Source organism: Pristiophorus japonicus, chromosome 10 (assembly GCF_044704955.1).
Source record: "Pristiophorus japonicus isolate sPriJap1 chromosome 10, sPriJap1.hap1, whole genome shotgun sequence".
Classification (NCBI taxonomy): Eukaryota; Metazoa; Chordata; class Chondrichthyes; family Pristiophoridae; genus Pristiophorus; species Pristiophorus japonicus.
In genome coordinates, this window is record NC_091986.1 from 194,118,341 (window position 1) to 194,135,094 (window position 16,754).

The following is a 16,754-nucleotide window of genomic DNA, read 5'->3' on the forward strand; positions in this document are numbered from 1 at the left end:
GAATTTTTTTTTCAAAAGGGGGCGTGTCCGGCCACTTATGCCTGTTTTCAAAGTTTAGGCAGTGAAAACTTACTCCAAACTAACTTAGAATGGAGTGAGTGAAGATTTTTGTACGTTCGAAAAAACCTTGTCTACACTTTAGAAAATCAGGCGTAGGTTACAAATCAGGCGTAGGGAATGGGGGGTGGGGGAGTTTAAAGGGAAGTTTACAAACATTAAACACTTCAGTTTTACAAATAAAGAGCCATCATCAATAATAAATGATAAATACATCAATAAATCAACCAATAAATCAATCAAAAAACATTAATAAAAAATAAAAAAAATTAAAAAAATCAATAAATAAAACATTTTCTACTTACCGACTGCAGCACCGGGAGTCCTCCAACAGCGTGCTGGGACGGTCCCCCCAGTGTGGCTCTGTCAGTGTCTCTATCTCTCTGTCTGTCTGTGTCTGTGTTTCTGACAGCGAGGGGAGGGGGAGAAGGGGTGGGGAGAAGGGGGGTGGGGGAGGAAGGAGGAGAGAGGTAGAGGGGGGTGCGGTGGGGGTAGAGGGGGTGGGGGAGGAGAGGGGGGAGGAGGGGGTGGGGGGGGAGGAGGGGGTGGGGGGGAGAAGGGGACAAGGGGGAAAAGGGAGGGAAGGAGAGAGGATGGAGGGAGGGGAGGAGGGAGGGAGGGAAGAAGAGAGGAGGGAGGGAGGGAAGGAAGGAGAGAGGAGGAAGGAGAGAGGATGGAGGGAGGGAAGGAGAGGGGGGGGGAAGGGAGAGAAGGAGGCTGAACAACTGGGCCCAAGACGTCAGGCTGGATTTACAGGTAGGTGGCGTCGGGTCCGGGGGGGTGGGGGAGTCGCGGAGGTCTGGGGGGGGGAGAGTCGCAGAGGTTGGGGGAGAGGAGAGAGAATAGCGGAAGTCCGGGGGGGGGTTGGAGCGGAGGTCGGGTCGCCGGGGGGGGCGGGGGTCGGGTCGGGTCGCCGGGGGGGCGGGGGGGAGAGAGCGGGAGTCGGGTCGGGTCCGGTCGGGTGGGAGGAGCCTTATCCACGCAGCCCCAGTGAGGCCATTCGGCCTGGGCTCGGGGCTGCGTGCTTCGGGCCCCTCCCACCGTTTTGGGCGCCTGGAGCAACTGCACATGCACGCCCACTGTAGCGCGCATGTACAGAGGTCCCGGCACTGTTTTCAGTGCAGGGACCTGGCTCCACCCCCCACAGCTCGTGCTGTGCTGCGCCCGACTCCAGAGGACCTGCAGGGAGCTGGAGAATCGATAAGTTTTTTTTGGCGCACTTTCTGGCGCGAAAAACTGGCGGCGCGGCCCGAAACTTGGGCCCATTATTTCTTTGGCTCTTCAAATCTTCATTTTGAAAATCATTTATACGGTCTCCAATAAAAACATATTAAGCATGTCGCAGGAGTGTAATCAGATGATAATTGACACTGAGCCAAAGAAGGAGGCATTAGGACAGATGGCCAAAAAGCTTGGGCAAAGAGGTAATTATTATTGGAGGCACATCATTGAATGCTATTGAGAACATAAATGATGTAGATGTAAGCAAACTATTTAAGAACATAAGAACATAACAAATAGGAGCAGGAGTAGGTCATTTGGCCCCTCGAGCCTACTCTGCTATTCATTGACCCTGAAATTCCAGTTGGAGGCTTCTTTTGGACGAACACCTCCAACCGGAGAATTTTTACAAATTTATTTGGTGGTCGGGGAGGACCCTATGATTCCGGTGGAGAGGCCTTCTCTTCCTGTGCTGTGGAGTGCGCTCCCCTCCTCCAGGTTCCCACGCAGACGGTATAGTCACGTGTGACTGCTCAACCAATCAGGTACAGTATTCCACAGCTTTCTCATTAATAGCAATGAGAACTTCATTTCTACGAGTTCTTATTGCTATTAATGAGAACAAAGAACAAACACTAAACACATGTATAAAAATAAAAAACACACCTCACATAATTAAAATTAATTGAAATTAAAGTTAATAAATGTCTTAGAAAAAAATATATATTTTTCTGATTTTTTTAAAGTTTTGTAATTAGGATTAAAAATAAACCTACCTTTTGTGGACAGGGTTTTTTTTATCATAAAATGTGTTTTTAGAATTTTATTTTTATACGTTTTTGTATATTTTAAAACTCTTATGCTGGTAAAAGTAGGCTATGGGCCTGCTTTTAACGGGCGGAAGAGTTTTCAGGACATTCGCTTGTCAAGAGATGGGTAAATCTTGCCCATGTGAATGTCCTGGCTGTGGGGATACGGAGGATCTGTCAAGCCAGAACTTGATAGATTGGAAAAGCCGATTTTCGGTGCATGCGCATTGCGCATTGAAAACTGGCTTTCGCGATGCTTTCCCGGGTCCGTACACATTCAGTACGGACCCAGGGAGACTGCGATTTCAGCCCCATTAAGATCATGGCTGATCTGGTCTGTTTTCTGTTAGCCGATCCGCTATCAAGCTACATATTACCCTCTACCCTATGAGCTTTTATCTTGTGCAGTAACCTTTTATGTCATCATCATCATCGGCAGACCCTCGTATCGAGGATGATTTGCTTCCACAGCAAAAAGGGAGGAGTTCACAGGTGTTTCAATGAAGGACATAGAAACATAGAAACATAGAAAATAGGTGTAGGAGTAGGCCACTCGGCCCTTCGAGCCTGCACCGCCATTCAATGGGTTCATGGCTGAACATGCAACTTCAGTACCCCATTCCTGCTTTCTCGCCATACCCCTTGATCCCCCTAGTAGTAAAGACTACATCTAACTCCTTTTTGAATATATTGAGTGAATTGGCCTCAACACTTTTCTGTGGTAGAGAATTCCACAGGTTCACCACTCTGGGTGAAGAAGTTTCTCCTCATCTCGGTCCTAAATGGCTTACTCTTTATCCTTAGACTGTGACTCCTGGTTCTGGACTTCCCCAACATTGGGAACATTCTTCCTGCATCTAACCTGTCTAAACCCGTCAGAATTTTAAACGTTTCTATGAGATCCCCTCTCATTCTTCTGAACTCCAGTGAATACAAGCCCAGTTGATCCAGTCTTTCTTGATATATCAGTCCCGCCATCCCGGGAATCAGTCTGGTGAACCTTCGCTGCACTCCCTCAATAGCAAGAACGTCCTTCCTCAAGTTAAGAGACCAAAATTATACACAGTACTCCAGGTGTGGCCTCATCAAGGCCCTGTACAACTGTAGTAACACCTCACTGCCCCTGTACCCCTTGCTATGAAGGCCAACATGCTATTTGCTTTCTTAACCGCCTGCTGTACCTGCATGCCAACCTTCAATGACTGATATACCATGACACCCAGGTCTCGTTGCACCACCTCTTTTCCTAATCTGTCACCATTCAGATAATAGTCTGTCTCTCTGTTTTTACCACCAAAGTAGATAACCTTACATTTATCCACATTATACTTCATCTGCCATGTATTTGCCCACTCACCAAACCTATCCAAGTCACTCTGCAGCCTCATAGCATCCTCCTCGCAGCTCACACTGCCACCCAACTTAGTGTCATCTGCAAATTTGGAGATACTACATTTAATCCCCTTGTCTAAATCATTAATGTACAATGTAAACAGCTGGGGCCCCAGCACAGAACCTGCCATTCTGAAAAGTACCCATTTACTCCTACTCTTTGCTTCCTGTCTGCCAACTAGTTCTCAATCCACCCCAGCACATTACATCCAATCCCATGTGCTTTAACTTTGCACACTAATCTCTTGAGTGGGACCTTGTCGAAAGCCTTCTGAAAGTCCAAATACACCACATCAACTGGTTCTCCCTTGTCCACTCTACTGGAAACATCCTCAAAAAATTCCAGAAGATTTGTCAAGCATGATTTCCCTTTCACAAATCTACGCTGACTTGGACCTATCATGTCACCTCTTTCCAAATGCGCTGCTATGACATCCTTAATAATTGATTCCATCATTTTACCCACTACCGATGTCAGGCTGACCGGTCTATAATTCCCTGTTTTCTCTCTCCCTCCTTTTTTAAAAAGTGGGGTTACATTGGCTACCCTCCGCTCCATAGGAACTGATCCAGAGTCGATGGAATGTTGGAAAATGACTGTCAATGCGTCTGCTATTTCCAAGGCCACCTCCTTAAGTACTCTGGGATGCAGACCATCAGGCCCTGGGGATTTATCGGCCTTTAATCCCATCAATTTCCCCAACACAATTTCCCGATTAATAAGGATTTCGCTCAGTTCCTCCTCCTTACTAGACCCTCTGACCCCTTTTATATCCGGAAGGTTGTTTGTGTCCTCCTTAGTGAATACCGAACCAAAGTACTTGTTCAATTGGTCTTCCATTTCTTTGTTCCCAGTTATGACTTCCCCTGATTCTGACTGCAGGGGTCCTACGTTTGTCTTTACTAACCTTTTTCTCTTTACATATCTATAGAAGCTTTTGCAGTCCATTTTAATGTTCCCTGCAAGCTTCCTGTCGTACTCTATTTTCCTGCCCTAATCAAACCCTTTGTCCTCCTTTGCTGAGTTCTAAATTTCTCCCAGTCTCCGGGTTCGCTGCTATTTCTGGCCAATTTGTATGCCACTTCCTTGGCTTTAATACTATCCCTGATTTCCCTTGATAGCCACGGTTGAGCCACCTTCCCTTTTTTATTTTTACGCCAGACAGGGATGTACAATTGTTGTAGTTCATCCATGCAGTCTCTAAATGTCTGCCATTGCCCATCCACTGTCAACCCCTTACGTATCATTCGCCAATCTATCCTAACCAATTCACGCCTCATACCTTCAAAATCACCCTTCTTTAAGTTCTGGACCATGGTCTCTGAATTAACTGTTTCATTCTCCATCCTAATGTAGAATTCCACCATATTATGGTCACTCTTCCACAAGGGGCCTCGCACAACGAGATTGCTAACTAATCCTCTCTCATTACACAACACCCAGTCTAAGATGGCCTCCCCCCTCGTTGGTTCCTCGACATATTGGTCTAGAAAACCATTCCTTATGCACTCCAGGAAATCCTCCTCCACCGTATTATTTCCGGTTTGGTTAACCCAATTTATATGCATATTAAAGTCACCCATGATAACTGCTGCACCTTTTTTGCATGAGCCCCTAATTTCCTGTTTGATGCCCTCCCCGACATCACTACTACTGACCTAATATTCCAGGTCCCGAACTACATGTTGAAGGGTGGAAGTTGCCTGTGCGTGGATTTTTTTTAACATGTGGTGGCCGTTGCACACCAGCCACCACATGGGCTTGACAGAGCTAGGTCTTGGTCCAGTGGCAAGGAATAACCAAGACGACTGGAGACCAGCTCTGCTGCACAGACCCAATGCGCACACATATCACAGTGTGGGTTGGCCCGTGCTGCCCCTGGGCCTTCGCCTCTTCTGGGCTCCGAACCCATGCCTCTCCTGGGCCCCGATCATGCCGCTCCACGATCAGTCGCCGCTCCTGCAGTTCAACCTCGCTGCTCCTACTGTATCTGCCCACTCTCCAATCAGTGACCTGGATTATGGTGACATCCAATCCAGTCACCCTCGTCACAGCTATCGCTCTCCAGCATGCCCTGTACCTTGAAGTGGTATGCTCCTTTGACATTACCCAATGAAGCACAGCAGCTCAGGTATAGAGTGAGATGAATCGTGATTAAAACTCCCTCTACATGTAAGTGTCGCACACTCCCATGTATGGGCTAGCTTTATATGCGAGTTAAGCTTTGTTCAACTTGCCACATCAAAGGACCTCACCCCTCCCTATCTCTGTAACCTCCTCCAGCCCCACAACCCCTTGAGATGTCTGCGCTCCTCTAATTCTGTCCCCTTGAGCATTCCTGATTATAATCGCTCAACCATTGGTGGCTGTGCCTTCTGTTGCCTCGGTACCAAGCTCTGGAACTCTCTGCCTAAACTTCTCTGCCTCTCTACCTCTCTTTCCTTCTTCAAGGTGCTCTTTAAAACATATCTCTTTGCCCAAGCTTTAGCACTAATTTCTACTTATGCGGCTCGGTGTCAATTTTTTATCTCATAATACTCCTGTGAAGTGGCTTGGGACGTTTCACTGCGTTAAAGTTGCTATATAAATACATGTTATTTTATTGTTATGGCATCTGTCAAAGAAGCTCCCAGTAGCTGGCTAGACTCACTGTGGCAAAATCGAGGACTGACTTACCATCATTGTTGAGGCTTCTTGTTTCATCCCATCTCTGACACTGGGGGCTTTGGTCCCACCATGTCTGCTCTTTGAACCCAGCCACATTTCTCCAGTCCCATTTCGTGTGATGATAAGTCAACTTCTCTATGTGGCACCTTATTGAATGCCTTCTGGAAATCCAAATACACCACATCCACTGGTTCCCCTTTATCCACCCTACACGTTACATCCTCAAAGAATTCTAGCAAATTTGTCAAACATGATTTCCCTTTCATAAAACCATGCTGACTCTGCTTGACTGAATCATGCTTTTCCAAATGTCCTGCTACTCCTTCCTTAATAACGAACTTGAGCATTTTCCCAACGACAGATGCTAGGCTAACTGGTCTATAGTTTTGTGCTTTCTGACTGCCTCCTTTTTTAAATAGGGGCGTTACATTTGTGGTTTTCCAATCCGCTGGCACCTCCCAAATACAGGGAATTTTGGTAGATTACAACCAATGCATCCACTATCTCTGCAGCCACTTGTTTTAAGACCCTAAGGTGCAAGCCATCAGGTCCAGGGGACTTTCCACCTTTAGTCTCATTATTTTACCGAATACTTCTTCTTTAGTAATAGTGATTGTTTTAAGTTCCTCCCTTCCTATAGCCCTATCCATTATTATCCATTATTGGAATGTTTTAGTGTCTTCTACCGTGAAGACCGATACAAAATATTTGTTCAAAGTCTCTGACATTTCCCTGTTCCCCATTATTAATTCACCAGTCTTATCCTCCAAGGGATCAACATTTACTTTAGCCACTCTTTTCCTTTTTAATATATCTGTAGAAACTCTTTCTATCTGTTTTTATATTTCTTGCTAGATTACTCTCATAATCTATCTCCCCTCTATTATTTTTTTAGTCGTCCTTTGCTGTTTTTTAAAAGTTTCCCAATCCTCTGGCCTCCCATTAATCTTGGCCACTTTGTATGCCATTGTTTTCAATTTGATACCATCCTTTATTTCCTTAGTTAGCCACGGATGGTTATCCCTTCTCAACAACAACTTGCACATATATAGCGCCTTTAACGTAGTAAAACATCGCAAGGCACTTCACAAGAGCATAATCAGATGATAATTGAGACTGAGCCAAAAAAGGCGGTGACCAAAATGCTTGATCAAAGAGGTAAGTTTTAAGGAGTGTCTTAAAGGAGGAGAGAGAGGTGGCGAACCAGAACAGCTTAGGGAAACAATTCAAGAACTTAGGGCCTAGATGCCATTAAGACACATATATTTACCCTAGACTTGGGGAGAATGACAGCAATCTGTATGTCATATTCCTGTATTTATATATATATGATCATATGCCCAATCGAACTACTAGTCTCTTCTGATTACTGAGAACTGTAAGTCCCATCTATGACACATTATAAAGTGACCTTTGTTTTGCACTTAGCTGTGCCATACCTAACTTGGAAACATTTGATGCTAGCACCAGCTTGCCAAAATGTATCATTTGCAGAGTGAATGGCTTAGCCAGTCATGTGATGTTCACAAGACTCAATAAAACCCCAGCCAGTTGGGTTCAGGGGATCCACAATGAGGCAGGTGGTTGTGAGTCTGGTGGATGAACAGATAATGTGTTGTGTGATTGTTAAAGCTTTGTTAATAAACCAACTAGTTCTTAATAGCAATGTGTTGCTATGAATTCTTAAGCAAAGAACCCATGAAGCAAATACATTACAGGGCTAAGGAATCCTGGCCTAGAAATTCGTCTTGGATGGTGGTGTAAAACAGGTGGTATCGGTTCGGCCGCCCGTTATACACAGCGCTGATATTTAGTTCCATTGCAGTTAATAGAACTGAAAATCAGTCACTGCGTACCGTGGGTGGCCGATCCGATACCACCAGTTTCGTGCCACTGCCCGAGACATATTTCTAGAGCCCTGTTCCTGCAAAAATAAAGGAAGAAGGTGCATTTATATAGCACTTCACCATGTTCTCAAAAAGCAAATGAGATGAAAGATCTTTGATCTGGTTTTTTTTGGCGGTGTTTGTAGAGGGAGGAATGTTGGTCAGGGCACCAGGAGAATTGTCCACTCTTCTTTGAACAGCACCATGAGAGCTTTTACTTCCATCTCAAACAGTCGTGACCTTGGTTTAAAGTACAGCAACTCTGACAATGCAGCACTCCCACATTACTGCACAGAAGTGTCATCTAGGTTATGCGCTCAAGTTCTGGAAAGGGGTTTCAATCCACGACCTCCTGACTCAGGAAAGACCGTTATCAGCGGAACCAAGTAAACACTGGAATCGAATCACACATGTTTGTGTACTATAGCAATTATGTCTCCACATTACATGGTAAAATCTAGCAGCATTACATGTTGTCCGCATCCAACAGCATGGCGGGAACAGTACAAGGAGATCACTTTCCTGTCAGCCGTGGCTCAGTTGGTAGCACGTTTGCCTCTGAGTCAGAAGGTTGTGGGTTCGAGTCCCACTTCAGAGACTTGCGCACAAAATCTAAGCAGAACTCCAATGCGGTGCTGAGGGAGTGCTGTACTGTCGGAGGTGCCATCTTTTGGTTGAGATGTTAAACCGAGGCTCTGCCTTCCCCCTCACGTGGACATAAAAGGTTCCATGGCACTATTGCGAAGAAGAGTAGGGGAGTTCTCCGGTGTCCTGGTCAATATTTATACCACAACCAACACAATAAAACAGATTATCTTATTGCTGTTTGTGGGACCTCGCTGTGTGCAAATTGGCTGTCATATTTCCTACTTACAACAGTGACTACTCTTCAAAGGCAGTTATTGGCTGTAAACCGCTTTGGGATGTCCTAAGATCATGAAAGGCATTATATAAATGCAAATCTTTCTTCTTTCTTTCCCTGGCCAGGAACAGGCAAGTCTAAAAGTGCCTTTACTTTCTGTTTGTAAAGTGGACCACAGTTTTTTCAGGAGCATAAAATTCCTCCCACCCACCCACCTGTCAAAGGCATAGTAAAACCAATTACCTTGCAGAAAAACACCACTCTGACCTGAGCTCCCTTCTCATCCTTGCTTTTACAGCGCTGTACAAGATCAGTAAAACACTGTTGCAAGCGTGAAAAAAATCAATCAAAATAGACTGAGAGAAAACAAGGCTTGGACACACAGCGTGCACGCAGTGTTAGCAACACCTTCTAGCCATTGTTTTTTTTAAATAAAAGCAAAATATCATCCTTATTGCTCTGAGCATTCTGCTTCATTTTATTGACTGCTGCCCGAGACTAGCTATAAACTTGAAGAATCTTTCTCTCAGTTCAGCAATGTCCATAACCTGGTTATGACGCTGGGCAGCATAGACTCTTCCCCTCCCCATTCCTTCTCTTGTATTGAGTAGCTCGTTTCGAGCTCCATTTCAGATCTCCATATTCCTGACCCTTTCTGACCTGCCCCATGTTGCTCAGTGCCTCTTATTCCCATCTCCCATATTGCTGCTTTGACACCATTGCTGTTTAGTTTTCTCTGGCCATGAGTCTGAACCCATGCGAGTGTAAAAAGGGGAAACCTATTAAATTATTTCATTCACAGTCTCCAGGCGGAATGATATCCCAATGTGAAAGGCAAAACTTAACTAGCATCCCTGCAGGCACAGATTGCAACTGCACCGTTCAGTGTAATGCTATTGTTTGAGTGGAGGGATGGGCGGGTGGGGGCGGGGGAGGGACATGTGAGAGTCTGCTACCAACAACCACAACAACTTGTATTTATTTCAGGAACACGAGACAAAGCTGCAACATTTCCCTCCTTTTAACAGATACTGGAAATCTTGATCACAGGAACGGTTTTAATGTATTTTATAAACTTACCTTACCTGTACCAGAGGCCACAGCCTAAGAATCCTTTTCTTCTCGTCTCCAGTATCGCAATCCTCTTTCAGCCCCGATTCAATTCCCCCACCCTCCAACCACACTCAGGCTGCACACTCCGCTTGCTCTCGACTCCCCTTGCGCAATGCCCTGAGAGGCTAACCTTCGATTTGCCGGGATAATGAAGTGGGGAGGTGGTGCAAGTCTGTGTACATACGATCATTGGAGAAAATGGGTGTTCAAAGATCACGTTGCTGCAGTAAATGTTCCTGCCTTGGCGTCTGTTTATTTATTAATAGAGCTGCAGTTCGGCAATGATTGTGCAAACAAGGACCGAGTGCAGGGATGTCTTTTCACGATCTTACATAGAATTACATAGGACTCAATTTTCCCCAGTTATCTGCGCCGTTTTTTTGGCGCGCGCCACTTTTTTTGGTGTAAATTAAAATATCCGAGTTTCCCCAAAGTTTGTGCACCAGTTAGTAACGATTTTTTTAGGTTAGTTTTTTTTTGCATTGTGGGGGTGTGACCTGATGACTGCGCCAATTTTTCACATTTATGCAAGTTTGGCCAACTTACATTTTTCCTAGGATGGCGTATGTGACCACTCCCAACAAACCAGCGCACGTTAAAAAATCGGCGCAGAAAGACGCCATTGTTTTTATGCAAAGTTTTGGAGGGAGTTGAGAAAACATTAAATATGTATCATGAAGCTTAACTTTTTCAAATTAAAACGCAAAAAATGGAAGTCCAATGCAATTCTTTAATTTTGCACTTTTTCCAAAGTGTCACACCACCACCGAACATCTCCAAACCGGGCTCGAGGGTCGGAGTGTCAGTCGGCAGAATTGATCGCTTGCCTGGACACAGGGGCTCAGGGTTCGGGGCTTGGCTTCAAAAGAAGCCCGGGGACGGTGGGGTGGAAGCTGAACTGAAGGGATGAGAGCCCTTATACTATACAGATTCTAGACCTTGGGGTGGTCACCATTGCACAGTAATCTTCTGCAAGTTGGTTCCAGCTTTTCTTCATTTCTTTTGGTGAAATATTTGTGTGACCTCTGCTGGTGTCCAGCTCATGCCATCTGGCCTTAATTACAGTAACCAGTGCCTCCACTTCATCCTGTAAGGAATTCTTGGTCCTTGAACCACGTTGTATATTGTATTGCAGCTCCTATTTTCCAATGAGAATTAAAGTTCTTTCACACAACTGGCTCTTTAAAAATGGCCAAATGCAGACCGGGAGCTGTACTGGTACTGGGCATGCACGTCCATAGGAATCACATCATAAACGTCCTTTTTTTTCACGCATGCACAGAAGGGGGGGCTTCGTTTTTTTTGCGCAGACGTTAGGCTCCATCGCCCTCCCCCCCCCGCCCCCCCCCCCCCCCCCCCCGAAGCTAAAGGACAGGCTGCGCGGCACCAATGTTAAAAAATAGAACAGGGAAACTTGCAAGTTATTTTTTTGGAGTAGTCGGGACCAAAAAAAAATGGGCGTAACTCTTGCAATACGCCAAAAAAAGGCATTGGGGAAAATTGAGCCCATAGAATCTACAGCACAGAAACAGGCCATTGTTTATGCTTCACATGAGCCTCCTCCCACCCAACTTCATCGAACTCTATCAGCATATCTCTCTATTCCTTTCTCACTCGGGTACTTACCTAGCTTCCCATTAAATGTATGCATGCTATTCGCCTCAACCATTCCATGTGGTTGTGAATTCATCATTCTAACCATTGTCTGGCAGGGCTGGATTAAGGGCCTGATGGGCCTCAGGCAAACTGATCCAAATGGGCTTCTAGTTATGTTTGTTCATGTTCATTACATTACATAAATGATTCTGATTCTGAGTATGAAAACATAGACCAGTATATTCAACAATGAAAGCATATATTCTGTATCAAGTAGGTATATATTCTCGTTCTGGTAACATTGCAATACTAGATTCCTATACATATATGCAAATTTCTCTCAATAACATGTGAAATAAAAGAGACTAGTACATATTCTGTTCTGTATATAGGCACATTAGTGCATATAAGTCTTGTTCTTCCTCTCTTGTTGTCTATTCTATTCAGCCTATTTGGGAGGCCTTATATTTTTTTCCTACATTTATTCGGTGGGCCTATGTTCTTTGGCGGGCCTGGGGCTGGAGCCCCATCGCCTCATGGTTAATCCACCCCTGCTCTCTGGGTAAAGAAAATTCTCCTGAACTCATTATTGGATTTATTAGTGACTAAATTATACTTATGACCCCCAGTTTTGGATTCTCCCATAAGTGGAAACAGTTTCTCTACATCTACCTGATAGATCCTCTTTGTAATTTTAAAGACCTCCATTAGGTCAGCCCTCGGGCTTCACTTTACTGGAGAAAAGGGACCCAGCTCTTATTCAAGATCCCTAAAACAGCTTCTCCATTGCTATATTTGTAACATGCCCAGTTTAATTTATATCGTCAGTGGAAGGGACATATTGTTCACAGTGCAAAGCATCTGAGGGAGAGATGCAAAGGAAGAACAAGAGCCCTGGAAATCAGAAGTAAAACAGGAAAGGGAATTACACAGCAGGTCCCTCAGCATGTGGAATAGGAGGGCTACATTTCTGGCTGGGGTGCCCAATATAACTGGGGAAAAGGTGCTGAAAATTCTTTCCCAGTCATTGTCTGTAATGATTAAAGACATTTAATTCACTGAGGTTGATTTTAACTGTGAGCGGGTTGCAGGCAAGTGGGATGACTAAGAAAGACACTTGCTGGACTAAGTTTCAGGCCCAAGTTATTTTATCTCTTGGGCCACATCTACAGGCCGCCAATCAGCTGCCCGCCTGCAATGGACAGAGAGCGACAGCTGGCCAGCGGGCAGTATAGTGGTAGAATAGTGGTCATGTTACTGGACCCGTAATCCAGAGGCCTGGATTAATAATCCGGAGACGAGAGTTCAAATCCCACCACGGCAGCTGGGGAATTAAAAATTCAATTAATTAAATAAAAAGCTAGTGTCAGTATTGGTGGGCATGAAACTACTGGATTGTCGTAAAAACCCATCTGGTTCACTAATGTCCTTTAGGGAATGAAATCTGCCGTCTTTACCTGGTCTGGCCTATATATGACTCCAGACCCACAGCAATGTGGTTTATTAATAACTGCCCTAGTGAACCACTCAGTTGTATTAGGCGGCTCATTACCACCTTCTCAAGGGCAATTAGGGATGGGCAATAAATGTTGGCCTTGCCACCGAGGCCCACATTTCGTGAACGAATTAAAAAAACGGTTTGGGTGCCGGAGAGTGCCAAGGACAAGGTCACCACCAAGTGGAGTTGATGTAGGAGTTCAGCCAGGATCTTATTGAATTATGCAGCATGCCCGATGAGGTATATGGCTTATTCCTACTCCTATTTATTATATATTTATGATGAAAACGTTTGTAGATGTGAAATTCACCCCTAAGCTGTCCACAAAGAGGCAAGCTCAAAGGCTTGTGTTCACCGAGCATTATAGCAATATAGAACATATTGGTAACCGGAACAGACTGCTTCCAGAAGCAGAAGACTTTTGAGTAGTCCCACATTAATCGTCACCAGCGTAGATTATCTAGGGGCTGGTGATGGAGTATCTGGAGAGTTATGTATTCTTTCTCCCTACAGAGAGGGGAATCTCCGAAGATGGCACTCCATGGGAGACATATTAATGACACCACTGGGATTATCTTCTTTGAGGCTGAAGAATTTTAACTAAATATTCTCACATTCCCAACATTAGGAAAGGGACACTTACATACAATCCTCCTTTAATAGGCACAGTAAAGATGAACTGCCCAATGTACAGAAGTTTCAACTGGTCAGGATGCACCAAAAAGCTCTAGGCTGAGTGGAAGGATAGTTCAACAGGAAAGACTAGTCAGCAGCCTTGGCGGCTCTGGTCAATTATAGATTTTTAGCAAATGGCTCTGCACTTTCTGCGATGTGATTGACAGGAGGGCACAAAGCTCAGAGCTGATATATTAATAATAAGTAAAGGCTTGTTTCACACCATCTTATGCCTCCTTCATATTGATTGTGTGAGAGGCTTTCTATTGCAACAGTTAGTGTATAGCTTTTGTATATTTTCATGCACAAAACTGTACAAATTATTTTTATGAAAAGCTGCACATCCGAAGATAACTCAGAGTCCACCGTCAAGGGTGATGAATGCAAGGCCATTAACACCTTGTTGGCGCTGCGGGGGTGATCATCGTTTCCATTCATGCCGATTCAAAGAGTACGTTTGCAAGGGCTGTGGAACAATGGGACACCTCCAACGAGTGTGCAGGCGAGCTGCAAAGCCTGTTAAACCTGCAAATCACCATATTGCAGAGGAGGACAGAGCTACGGAGGATCACGACGAACCAGAGCCTCAGATAGAGGAGGCAGAGGTACATGGGGTGCACACATTCACCACGAATTGTCCCCCGATAATGCTGAATGTTGAACTAAATGGACTCCCAGTGTCAATGGAGCTGGACACGGGCGCGAGCCAGTCAATCATGGGCAAAAAGACTTTCGAAAGGTTGTGGTGCAGCAAGGCCTCAAGGCCGGTCTTAACTCCAGTTTGCATGAAACTAAGAACTTACACTAAAGAACTGATTCCTGTAATCGGCAGTGCTACCGTAAAGGTCTCCTACGATGGAGCGGTGCACAAGCTACCACTCTGGGTGGTAACGGGCGATGGTCTCACGCTGCGTGGCAGGAGCTGGCTGGGAAAGATACGCTGGAACTGGGACGATGTCCGAGCGCTATTGCCTGCTGATGACATTTCGTGTGCCCAGGTCTTAAATAAATTTCCTTTGCTGTTCGAACCAGGCATTGGGAAATTCCAAGGAGCAAAAGTTCACCTAATTCCGGGGGCGCGACCTATCCATCACAAGACAAGAGCAGTACCGTACATGATGAGAGAAAGGGTAGAAATCAAGCTAGACCGGCTGCAAAGAGAGGGCGTCATTTCACCGATTGAGTTCAGCGAGTGGGCCAGTCCTATTGTCCCAATCCTCAAGGGAGATGGCACCGTCAGAATCTGTGGCGATTACAAAGTAACTATCAATCGTTTCTCCCTGCAGGACCAATAGCCACTACCAAAGTCCGACGATCTCTTTGCAACGCTGGCGGAAGGAAAGACGTTCACGAAGCTGGATCCTACTTCAGCCTACAATACACTGGAACTAGAGGAACCAGCAATCGAGAATGCACCGAGGCCAGAGAACGTGACAGAGCTGCGGTCGTTTCTAGGACTCTTGAACTACTTTGGTAACTTCTTACCGGGTCTCAGCACAGTGCTAGAACCACAACATGTCTTACTACAAAAAGGGGATGAATGGGTTTGGGGAAAAAGTCAAGAAAATGCCTTTGTAAAAGCAAGAAAATTGTTATCCTCAAACAAATTGCTTGTGTTGTTGAAAAAGAAGCATTAGCGTGTGTCTATGGGGTAATGAAAATGCATCAATACCTGTTTGGGCTAAAATTCGAATTGCAAACTGACCATAAGCCACTTACATCCCTGTTTTCCGAGAGTAAAGAGATAAATACCAATGCATCGGCCCACATCCAGAGATGGGCGCTCACATTTTTTTTTTTGTTTTATTCGTTGCCAATCTTTCCAATTCTTTGTCAGATCAACTTGTCAGATCATAAACGCCAAAGGTCACCTTGCGCCCAAACAAAGATCACTCTGCGCCAATGATTTTGCTCTTAGCCAAAAGGCCTAGAGCCAAGGCTGCACCGTTCCTGGAAGTACTGCAATACCAGGTTCATGCATGGAGTTGGATAGGGCGTCCCCCACCCACCTCCTATTTTCAGATGGGCGCTCACATTTTTTGTTTAAATCGTAGCCAATCTTTCCAATTCTTTGTCAGATCACAAACGCCAGAGGTCACCTTGCACACATCAAGGATCACCCTGCGCTAATGCTCTTAGCCAAAAGGCCTAGAGCCCAAGCACCGTTCCTGGAAGTACTGCAATACCAGGTTCGTGCCATGGAGGTGGATGGGTCAGCAACCCCACACACCTCCGTGGAGATGGATGGGTCAAGCCACCCCACCCACCTCCTATTTCCAAAAAGCATAGAACCACCTTCCTGATCCAGGGAGAACCACGTTGGGGTCATGGTTACTCCCCTGTCAGGTCAGTTACGCATGATCTTAGCCAAAAGGGTCGCTCAAATTTAAAAAAAAAAAAAAAAAAAAATTTTTTTAAATTTTTCGTTGCCAATCTTTCCAATTCTTTGTCAAATCATAAACACCAGAGGTCACCTTGCATACATCAAGGATCACTCTGCGCCAATGCTCTTAGCCAAAAGGCCGAGAGCCACTGCACCGTTCCTGGAAGTACTGCAATACCAGGTTCGTGCCATGGAGGTGGATGGGTCAGGCCCCCCACACACCTCCGTGGAGGTGGATGGGTCAAGCCACCCCACCCACCTCCTATTTCCAAAAAGCATAGGAGAACCACCTTCCTGATCCAGGGAGAACCACTTTGGGGTCATGGTTACTCCCCTGTCAGGTCAGTTACGCATGATCTTAGCCAAAAGGCCGAGAAGCGGTGGTTCTATAGCTTAGTTCAACTCCAACGGGGAGCTTGTTGATAGTGAGATAGAGCATTACGCAAGGAAGATCGAGAAGAGTGTTGGTGCGATGACGCAGCTCTGCTTGACCCCGGTTCGGATGTGGATTGGGTCCTCACATTTAAAAAAAAAAAATTTCTTTTTAATTTAAAATTCGTAGCCAATCGTTCCAATTCTTTGTCAAATCACAAA

The 16,754-nt window shown here is 45.3% G+C and overlaps 1 pseudogene; it reads right to left on the reverse strand.

Moving 5' to 3' along the window:
- Positions 1–16,304: 16,304 nt before the first annotated feature.
- Positions 16,305–16,542, reverse strand: LOC139275386 (U2 spliceosomal RNA; annotated as a pseudogene).
- Positions 16,543–16,754: the final 212 nt, after the last annotated feature.